Source organism: Ascaphus truei, chromosome 5 (genome assembly GCF_040206685.1).
Source record: "Ascaphus truei isolate aAscTru1 chromosome 5, aAscTru1.hap1, whole genome shotgun sequence".
NCBI classification, from domain to species: Eukaryota; Metazoa; Chordata; class Amphibia; order Anura; family Ascaphidae; genus Ascaphus; species Ascaphus truei.
Genome location: NC_134487.1, coordinates 106,720,352 through 106,731,993, shown reverse-complemented (window position 1 = coordinate 106,731,993; position 11,642 = coordinate 106,720,352). Strand labels below are relative to the sequence as shown.

The 11,642-nt window shown below is 43.0% G+C and overlaps 1 long non-coding RNA gene across 1 annotated transcript; it reads left to right on the top strand.

The window, feature by feature from the left end:
• Positions 1–369: 369 nt before the first annotated feature.
• Positions 370–3,597, top strand: LOC142494416 (uncharacterized). Its single transcript, XR_012801425.1, has 2 exons — positions 370–622; positions 3,056–3,597. It is a non-coding gene; the product is annotated as an uncharacterized LOC142494416 (long non-coding RNA).
• The last annotated feature ends 8,045 nt before the right edge of the window (positions 3,598–11,642 follow it).

Sequence of the window (11,642 nt, the reverse complement as noted above, 5' to 3'; positions counted from 1 at the left end):
GATTGAGTGTGTGTGTGTGTGTGTGTGGGGGGGGGGGGATTGTGTGTGTGTGGGGGTGTATTGTGTGTGTGTGGGGGGGGGGATTGTGTGTGTGTGTGTGGTGGAGGATTGTGTGTGTGTGTGGGGATTGAGTGTGTGTGTGTGGGGGGGATTGTGTGTGTGGGGGGGGGTATTGTGTGTGTGTGTGTGTGGGGGGGGGGGGGATTGTGTGTGTGTGTGGGGATTGAGTTTGTGGGGATTGTGTGTGGGGGGGGATTTAGTGTGTGTGTGTGGGGGGGGTTGAGTGTGTGTTTGTGTGGGGATTGTGTGTGTGTGTGGGGGGGGGGGGATTGAGTGTGTGTGTGGTGATTGATGGAGTGTATGTGGTGAGTGTGAGTGTGTGTGTGTGTATGTGGTGATTGATTGAGAGAGAGAGAGTGTGTGTTGTAATGCAGTGGTGCGCAAACTGGGGGGGGCAATGAGGCGCAAGATTATTTAGGGGGGCGCAGGTGGCGTGCGGCGAAAACTGGGTGCGCGGGCCGGCAGACGCTGTGTGCGGGAGGACGAAAAAGCTGTGCGCGAGGGGCGGCCAAGAAGATGTGCACGGGCGGGCAGCCGAAGATGTGTGCGGGTGGCTGAACAGGTTAGTGCAGGTGGCGGCCACGTGATGGTGTGTGAGCGCACGCGCAGGGACTTCGGAGGTACGGGGAGGAGCACGCCCGAGCACGGTGAAGTCAAACGCCCCTCCCGGTGTCTGCTCTGCAATAGCGCTGTGTTCCTGCTCTCCTCCGCTGGCAACCTGCTTCACTGCGATAATCTGCAAGTGAAAGGGTAGGCTGCCAATATATCAATCATACTATGAATGGACAGAAATAATGTAAAACATAAGTGAAAACACAACATTGAAAACGGAAAAAAAATAATAATAAATAATAAATAATAATAATAAAAAAATAGTAGGAGTGTGAATGACAATGGGGATAGCAAGACAAAGAGCAGGGAGGGGAAGGAAAAAAAAAGGGGGGGGTGGAGAGGGAAGGGAGGTAGCAAAGAGGTGGATGAATGCTCCCCCAAAGTATTGCCTTTGTGCACGTACGCTCTCCCAAGCTTGGCGCTTGGGGAGACAAACAAAATTGACTTTGAAGTGTGCTCAGCAGCAGTCAATGCACACACGCAGCCACACACAAACACACACAAAAATAGCCCCGATCCACGCTTGCAAAATTATGCAGGACACCCTGTGCTCATGCTTGGAGAGTTGGTGATGTCACCTCTCTCAGCGGCAGCGTGGACACAGCTTAATTTTGCAAGCGCGAGATGTAGAAATATGTAAGTATTTAGACATATTTGGATTTATATTGTATACCGTTTAATAAAGGGTTTTTTGGGTTTTTTTTTCAATGTGATTTTGATTACATCAGGCAGGGGGGGCCCGAGAAATTTTATGGATGAAAAGGGGGGCTCGGCATAAAAAGTTTGCTCACCCCTGCTGTACACTACTCCTTTTTTCTTCCTCCTTTGTTATTTTATCCTGTTTTGGAAACTCATTGAATTAAATTGAAAGGAATAATGTTTCATTTAGTAACATTTAAAATGAATTCTCATATAACAGTGCATTTGGAATGTATGCTGTTTGTTGTAACAAAAACAAATATTTATTTTAAGGGCACTATGTGTTACAATATTATATTGTTATTTATATTTTCTCTATAGTATTTTAGTGTACTTTACATGTCATGCTCTGATTTGGGTGATGTGGGACTCGTCCTGCTATTGGTTCCATTTATGTCAATAGCACTCACTAGAGATGTTCAACTTTTTCATCTAAGTTTGCGAAACCAGGCAAAATGTACCCATTTTAGGTTGTGAAAAATGTCACAAAATCGGACAGTTTCGCTTTTTTTTTAGAGAGAGTCCTATTTAGTTTAATAGCCAATTACTTACATGCTTCCTAATATTAATTTATATTCCATGTGGGAAGAGATCTGTGAACTAGAAATGTGCAATAACTTTGCATTAGGTCACAAACTATGCGAAAGGTGCCCTTTTTGAAGGTTTGCAAGCGATTTGGCATTGCAATTTCGTTTTATACTGTATGCCAATTTGCTAAATTCCCTAGAATTGCTGAGACTATAGTATAAACAGGGCAGCATCATCATGTTTCGCACACTGTCTGGTGATATTTCGCACACACAAAAAATACTTACAATGTTGCGAATACATTTTTGACAGATTCACACATTTCTACTGCTAAAATACCTGTGAACAGTCTCACTTGTATTGACCTTGTACAATCTTGTTCAGTCAATTTGTATCTCATTTTGTACAGTACGGTGTACATGTTAAAAGCTACAGTATACAAGAATAAAGTAATATAATGTAGCTGAGCACAGGCTTAAAGTTATACATACAACAGGCTGACAGGTGGTATTCCTTAAACTGCAACAGTCCACTAATGTGATCATTTGCAAACCAGGAAAAATGTGCCCTTTTTTTTCACTGCAAATGTGGCAATGTGCAGATCATATGACCCTAACAATATGTCCCGTGACCCTTTATGTACAGTACTGCCATTTGCATCACAAGGACAATTCTGGCAAAACGTGACACAATTCTGGTGAACTTGGCAAAATTTGAGCAGTTTGACAGTTTGGGAAAATGTTAAGAAAAACCAACATTTCAGAAAAAAATCCTGAACTTCATTTGAAGACATGTTTTGCTTCTCTAATCGCACATAAACTCCCTTTACAGTCAATGGGAATTCCTGTGCAATATTTACCCAATCGGCACAATCTCAGCCTAATGAATAACCGCCTACGTTTTGTTTAGTTCTTACACTTTCCTCTGTGATCCTTGACTTTTCCTGTTGTGGCAGCGCATCCGTATCAACTAGTACACACACCTTCTGACCACTTTTACAGTGGCTGCCGCTCCTTTATGTAGAAATAATATGGCTGTAGTCTGTGTCACTAAATCCCTTTTTTTTGTTCTTGATGATTTCTGATGAGAACTGTAAAGGAAGAAAAACTTGAATGTTTTTTTAAGATTGTTTACATTTTCTGTTCTCCCTTCACAGAGAAGTCTGGAGGGACTGAATTATTATACAGAAGATCTAATTTTTCTATGATGCTATCCACCATCATCCCATCACTGACAATTCAGATGACAGACTGTTTCACCCACCATGGGATTCCAGTGTGAGCCTTGGGCTTCACATATGTTGATGTCATTTGCCTGAGATATGAGTGGAGCAGCAGATGTGTACAGTGCAGCTGTTTAATGTCAACAGAGAGAACTGCTCACACAAAGGAAGCTACTTTGGAAGCTACTTAGATTGCAAGCTCTCTGGGTCAGCAATTGCCTTCCTGACGTACTTTTATTTTTGTTGCACTTTATGTATTGAAAAACCCATTGTTTATCCCCTGGAGACTGTTGGCCCTATATAAAAAAAATACACGGACATGTATAGAGATACATTTATATTGTATGAAATGCAAATGCATAAACCACAATAACCATTAAATCAAAAATAATATATAGTAGAGACCAAAAAATCCTTTCCGTGTTAAAAATATTTAGATTTAGCCCTTTTTTGCAAATAAAAGTCAAATATTTCTATAGTTTTTTCTGTGAAAAATTTCTGAGAATTGTGCTGGGACTTTTGTTTTTGAGCAAAACCTAACATGATTTTAACTCAAAACGTGTCACTGTCTGTTTACATAGAAATCACACTTTTGGGGGTGATTCACTAACCTTATCCAGTGTTAACTGCCATTGAAGCCAATGGCAGTTAACGCCTGATCAGGTGTGTTATTCCAAAATGGACATTCAACAATTTCTTACCATTTTCAGACTAGGGCTTCAGTCTGCATATGGTTTCATGTTGAACTGTTACAGAGCTAATAGACACAACTTCTAAACTAAATGCTGAGCCAGTTCCATTTAGCACAGCAAATCATCTGCAATAGAAAATATACCACAATTGCAACATAGTGTATTGCCCATGGTATTAAGCAAGAGGTAGAATATGAACTAAATTTAAAACTAAATACAACTGAAATGCACTTACATATTTTTTTCTGTAGATGTAATGAAATCAATCAACTCTGTTTAACAATTGAACGTCACAAAGGCTTTTCCCGAAAGTTACCCTTTCAATTGTATTGTTCTATAAACAAAGGTCTCTGTTTGGGTTTGCACACCAGAGACAGGAAACGGACTTGCTGCTTAAACTTTACTGCCAGGCGATCAGCAAATTAGGAAGAATATATTTGATTTGTTCACCTTCCTGTTCGAGGTGTGTGAACTACAGTACTAAATTAAGTACAGCGTGACCATGTTAAAGCCTTTAAGAGAGATGTATAAATGCAAATATAATGTTATTTTGATACACTGCAGCTGCATTTTCTGTTTGCAGCTTCATAATGTAAGAACGAGGTTTTTTAGACATGGCACAGATTGTTAATAAGGGAATTTTACACCATCCTAGACCTGGCAGTTTAAAAAAAAGTTAGAACAAGGTGAAAAAAATTATACACGCCGATATAATTTAATGCATTATTATGAATGCATCATGCAACTATGTTCTAACTCCTCTTTTACACTCCCCATATTGAATGCAGGGACACAAAATGTAAGATAAGTGCCTTCATAAGTTAACGCTTAGAAACGCAACAGGAACATTATGTAGTTAAACTAAAAAAACTCTATAGCACTAATCGAATACACAGGGTACAGTTGGGTAATATGTAAATACGGATACAAATAGAATACAATATATTCATGTGCAAAAGGGATGTATCTACTGTATGTTGAGCCAATAAATGTAAATGTTAAGTGTATATAATATACAGTAGTGTGTATATATACAGCACAGTTTCCCCCACCCTATGGGAGATATGGCGGCTACTGTGTGTGTGGTGCTTTACCTGTGGCTCAGAGGAGGCCTGAACCTCTGCTGCTGGGAGCCTGGGGTGTACCTGATCCATCTGGTGAGAGCACCTCCACCTGTGCGGGATCCTACTATGTTGGATAACCCTGTCACAGGAACCAATGCAATAATACACACCCTTATAAAGATAACAGTTTACTGCATGCATATGAAAAAGGAACAACAATATAACACCCACACCAAATAGGCCATGAACAGTCGTAACCCCACAGTGCCCTTCAACACAATGTCCACACTCAGATGGGATATCCCCCCAAAGTACTGAGGTGCCCCTGGGCATAAACACCCTGGTGTACACAAGGGTTAACCCACCCAATGTGTGTGACAGCGCTGCCCACAACCCGTGTTAAAGTTGGTGCACTTGTAGGTGTAGGTGTGATACCTACCGGGTACTGTGCAAGGAAAGTGAGCGCAAACCTTAAATATACATATATATATAAACAGAAACAAATAAATATCACCAAGAGGAGATGCAGCTGGTGTGAGAGATTTCGCAATCACTCAAAGTAACTTCTGGGGGGAGGACACAAAGCGCAAAAAACTTCCTCTCCAAGGTCGAAATAGCACAAGGAATCTCAAATGGGCAGCATATGTAAAGAAAAAGAAAGAAAAATAGTGCAACACAATTTAATTATAAAATACAGTCGAGCAAGGAGGCTCCAACACACTCACATGCTCCCGAATAAATAAAAGTAGTTTAACCACTCTGGGTTGAGACGCTGTGTGGTGGACTCCAGTCAGCTGTTACACGTCCTCTGCTTCCGCACTCAATCGGCATCTGACGTCACACCCCTGAAGAAGTCCATACCTTGGATGAAACGCGTAGGGTTTTTCTGTGCGCTCAGACCTTGTTGAAGCAGTCAGTTCTTTCTGTGGACTCTGCTGTGATATCAGCTGTTTCACTGCTGCGCCCTCCCGCTTGGATATCCTGTGTTGCGCTGACTACCACGGGGCCAGATGATTCTCCCCCCACTGCTGGATAGCTGCTGGGTACTGCAGCACCAGGTAGCGCCGACTGAAGATAAAGGGGCCATCCTGTCCAACGCCATCGTCGTCAGCGATGTGTCCACTTCCATGTCGTGTGGTGTCCAGCTGGAGGGTCCCACCATGAAGAGAGTCTCTTATCTGTGGGGGGATCTGGTCCCAGACCACTGGATTGCTGGTTCGCCGCTGCGTCCTTGCTGTACCCCTCACACTTGGCACTACAGGGGCAAAGTCCCTATTTAATGGGCCCGTCCCTGCAGCAACCACAAGCTTAGGGGAGTCGGGGCCTAGCTTGGGCCTATGGGGGGTCTCTGGACCAGTGCAGGGGCCACAGACACCCTGCATACACACCCTACCCTTTCCTTGTCCCAGCTCCGACTGACTTGTGGTGCAGGCACGCCAAAATTATCTATCTCCGAGCAGGGGATTGTTGCAGCCCTATTGGCTGTTGTGCCTCACATGTTCTTGCAGCCCAAGAGCTGCTGGGGTTTGTAGTTCCCTTGTGTAGCTTTCTCCAACATGGCCACCGCTATAGCCTGCACTGTGCATACGCAAGCCTTGTAATGGCTGCCGCGCTATGGGGAGAAACTGCGCATGCGCAAGCCATACTGCGCATGCTCAAGGAGTCACAAGATGGCCACTGCCTGCTCTGAGAAGCTCCGGCAGTTCGCCGCTTCAGCCCCCACCGCAACTACCGGCGATTGCCAGGTGAATCTGCGCCCCTCCGCAGTGAATCGGGAGGTGCAGGTACCAAAGCGGGACACAGGAGGACCTGGCCACATATATATATGAAAATCTCTTCACCGGAGCTGCTATCCACAATATAGACTACCTTCCAATAGAGACAATATACAATAAAATGTTCATAAAATGAAAGGAATATGCTACTCAGTGAAATGTGAAAATAAAATAAAATGCAATTCCCAGCGCTTGAAAAAAATGGAATAAAGTACCAATAAAGTCCAATTGTTTATGTGTCAGTCTTTCACAATGGATAACAGTCCCACAATGAATACCAGTTGTGCCTTGATTTTCCTAAAGAAGATGAAGAGAACACACAACCATTGCGCAGAACCACAAGGATATTTAAAATACCTTACCCCAGAAATAAGCCTACTTACAAAATAGCAGACTTGAGAGTTTGATGGATAGAATCTGTTCTTGCTTCAAAGACTTTCTTGCACCAGACCCCTCATGATGTATTTCCAGTCCTCTGTCCCAAAGTTCTCCGTTGACATACACCCCACAGATCATCCAAACGACAAGATGAGAGAATAACCAAATAGTGCAATATTGCTCCAAATAATTTTACTCACAAACGATTAAAACACTGGTAGGACACACTTACATTGTATCCTGCCTTTAAAAATGACAACAGATTGCCATCCACAACATGCGATTCACCCGACCGGCTAAAGCAGCGCTTGATCAGCGTCCTCCTTTGCTCGTGACCACGGGCATTCGGACGCTTCCCAATGTCATCACTGCTTCTCTCCGGTGCAGTTTCAAAAAAATGTAGTAGAAAAAAATTAGAGATAACATGCCACTAAAGATATATATTATTTATATCATGGAAAATAATAAGAAACACATATAATCAAGACAATATAAGTGATAACATTAATATGAAGAATATTCCAAGTCACCTAATATAATAGGAAACATAAATCAGAGAAGAAAAAATCCTGTTCAATGCCTTTTTGTAACGCTGATGCTCCACATACAATGCGGGACCCCGGTACTGAGGTGGGAAAGTATAAATGCCACCCACAGCAATGAGGGCACATCTGGAGAGTGGAGGGTCAAGGTAGCCGGTCGGTATTGGAGATGGGAAAACAGTCTTGATACTAGCCGAGTTCGGAGGTTGGAGCCAGTAGAATAGTCAATGTCCGGGTGCCATAGTCAGGGGTTGGAGAGAGGCGGAAGGTCAGAGGTAAGCCGCGGTCAATGATCCAGAAGAGCGAAGTCCAAGGGTCAAGCCGGGTCAGTACACAGAAATAAAACAGCAACAAGATAGGGCCAGATGAGGAAACACAAGGCTAGGAACAGGGAAGTGGGAACACACAGGCTAAAAGGAATTATGCTCAGCCAAAGTGCCAGTGGCACAGCTGAGCATAAGTAGGGAAGGACAACCAATGAGGCAGGGGGAGGAAAGAAGGTGCGGGCCCAGCGGAGACCGGGGTAGGCTAGGAGAGTTGACACGTAGCTGGAGAGCGGTTCACACGCTTCAAGTGTGTGCACCGCGTGACGCCAGCACGCGCCACAACCGGGGGGCGGAGCCAGACCCCACGACATCAGAGAGACTCCTCCATGAGTGCACACGCACTGAGTGAGCCATGGGACTGCGCGAGGAGGCAGGTAAGGAGGGGGCGTGCCGCGAGGGACACACTCCCCTATTCCTTACACTTTTATCTTGCTCCTTTACAGTACTTATATAGGCTGTTACCTACCTGCACAGCCAAAATATGTAAAGGAGCAAGATAAGGGACATTGAACCAGACTTTGTCTTCCCTGTCATATGTTTCCAATTATTCTAGGTGACTAGAAATATTCCTCACATGAATGTTATAGAGTATCTGTCACTTATTGTCACGTACGGCACACCTGTGAGCACGTGACCTGCATACGGGATAAGGGTTAATAAACAGCTATCTAGCTGACCCACTTTTCACCTTCCACAAAGGTCCCTCAAAGGAACAATATCTCCCATCAATCCATCCCAATATACCATCTGTCATGAACAACACACTTGTGAGCACATGACATATATGCAACCAGGGTTAATTCACATAGCTACTCTAGCCAACTCACCTTTCTCCTTCGCAAGGTACTTCAAATTAGTTAATATTTACCCCTTACTCGATTGCAATCTATATCTATTTTCCACCACCATAAGAGAAACGCAGACAAAATATGTATTAACAAAATATGTATCTGCCAGGGTCTAATAGCTCCTGTTTATTAAGAAAAAAACTATGGGCCTCATGCTATAAACAGTGATAAGCCACTTATCGCCAGCTTATCGCCAAAAATGCCTACAGCGATTCAGTAAACCCTGATAAGCTGGCAATAAGAGCAAAAATCGCCGTTTTTCTTTGCCCCCAGCCACTTGGTACTGTATGCAGAAGCCACCAGCTGGTTTAGGCTTCTGACTGTCTGGGAAAGACATATGGTAATCCGAGGACTTCCATTCATCCCAGGGCGTGAGTGTTCAAGCCTAAACCTCCTGCCCAAATGCTCTTTACACCTCTGGCATTCTCTGTGGCTTTCATGTCTGATGTCTGAGTAGACACAGTGGAACCAAGCTGATAGCTCAGTGACTCACCCAGAATATCGGTCCGGAAAGACACAGCTCATTATACCGTGCACAAACGTATATATACTTTAAATACACTGTTTAATAAAACCAAACATTTATACTTTCCTAAGTCTTAGGGTGATGGGGAATAAAATAAGAAGTTTGCACTATTCCTTCTAGCCATATTCCCCACACACTATACTAGACTTAGACTTTCAAAATCCTTGCAAACTTATCTATGGTTGGAGCACCCCCAGAACCCCTATATCGGGCTCTGGGTGACTTGGGCATTAACTGGGAACACCCCTTTACCGTTCCAGGGATACCTCACATACCTATGACCCATTTACCTTTCTGGTCTGTGCTGAAGTAGGGAATTCTAGCGGTGAGTCGCGCCAGCGTTTTCAAGGGAAGATTTTGCAGGAGCAATGTGCCTATATGTATCCGGGAATCTGACCTGATACCCGGATACCTTTTTGGGATATCCAGCAACACTGGACCCCGACTAGCTAGGCACATTCTGACAACACTTACTCCGTAAAAAAACCCTCGAAACTCATAGCCTAGCAATCTCTGCTTGCTGGCACTTCTGGAAAGGTAAAAACACATACATTCTTTATTGTCGCATAATTATTTACAATGCTTACACAATCACTGGGCTCAAGAGCTGACATTCCCGAACCCCAATATAAGGATCAGAGGTAACCAAACGGGCTTAACCTTTATTTTGAGCCTGATTACCCCCTCACTGTCACACTTATATTTGAAAGCCAAGTATAGTATCTAAGCTGGATCCCAAAATGCCTTAAAATATGCACTAATATCAACGTCTGGTATCGATTACTAGTGATTCTGGTGCTTCTAGCATCTCACAAAAGGAGAGGGAGGAATATTAAAGGGCAGTCCCTCCAAGGACCTAAGAAAACAATTTCAGGTTCAAGGGGTCTCATTTGTATAATTAATACTTTTTACCGAAATCTGACACTTACTGTATAAATATTTTTTTATTTTTTTTTAAGGCTACACTTGGGAGGGGTTTGATCTCCTCTGGCTGCTCCCTTCTGTGTGATGACACTATGTGATCAGTGAGTGCTTGTGCAGCCAAAGTCTCCCTCCCCACCTCTGCATTGTCTTTCTTTTTTCTCTGAGAAGAACAGGGTGGGAAAAGGGAAAGAAAACACTTGATTGAAAAACACTTTCCAATTCAAAGGCTCTTAAGAAATATGTGCGATTGCACCTCCAAGAGTTCCTATTACAGTTCCTTGGATTATGGAATTTATTTTAAGGTTTGTATAACAGTGTTCTTTTTTCTTAAGGACATAGAAAATACCAATCAAATTAGAAGTGCAATCACAATCATCATAGGCCAGAATTCACAAAGCACCAATGCAGAATATTTCACCCTGATTTGACTTGAATAGCAGCTAATAGCAGTATGGGGGCATGGGGTGATATTTCACATCCTCGCTTAGTAAATCTTCTCCATAGCGTTTTCAGAATTAATCAAATAAAGTGGGTAATGCTTTGCATATCTTCATTGTAATTTTAATGCTTCTGTAGGGGAGAAATAATTTTAATACTGGGAAATTAATTTAGCTCTTTAAATCCCTGTGTCATTTACAAAATGTTGGCTCTTCTACTAATATGACCTTTCTCCTAATGGAAAATATTTGTATGCTTTTGAGGGATCAATTTAATTAGTAAAATGATAATACTATAGTTATAATTGACACCTTCAGGTCAGGTGACCATACGCGTGACGTCACCTTACAGCACCTTACAGCACGGTCCACGTAGCTGGACGTCACCTTACAGCACAATGTAGCTGGAGCGTGTATCAGTGTGGACCGTGCTGTAAGGTTACGTCACGCCGTATGGTCACCTGACGTACGTTTCGCGCGGGATTCGCGCTTTCTCAAAGGTCTTTGACGTCACCTTACAGCACGGTCCACACTGATACATGCTCCAGCTACATTGTAGCGCACGCTCCTGTTTACCTCCTCCCTATGGGCTACACGATCCAGCATGGAGTACCATCTACCAAGCTAAGTATATCGTGTTTTTAGCCCTTCCTTGCCACGATTGTGCTAGTATGCATTATGAGGAGTTTCTTAGGATCTAATTTTAACGGCACACTAATTGGGCAGTCGCTACTTGTTGGGACTTATGCAATATGTGTAGCGTTCTTCCCTGTTCACTGAGACTGATGCAATATGTACTGTATTGATACTAATCATGAGCAGTATCTAAGTAGATCTTTCTGTTTATTTTCAGCATGTGTGTTCCCATGAAACTTTCACTATGTGTTTCAGGGTGAGAACTGCAATGTGGTAACTGACACTAGCTAATTATACCATACGTGTTGTAATTTTATTCTTATCACCATTGAGACATTTCTTTTAAATATAAAAGTTAATGTACAATAAAGTT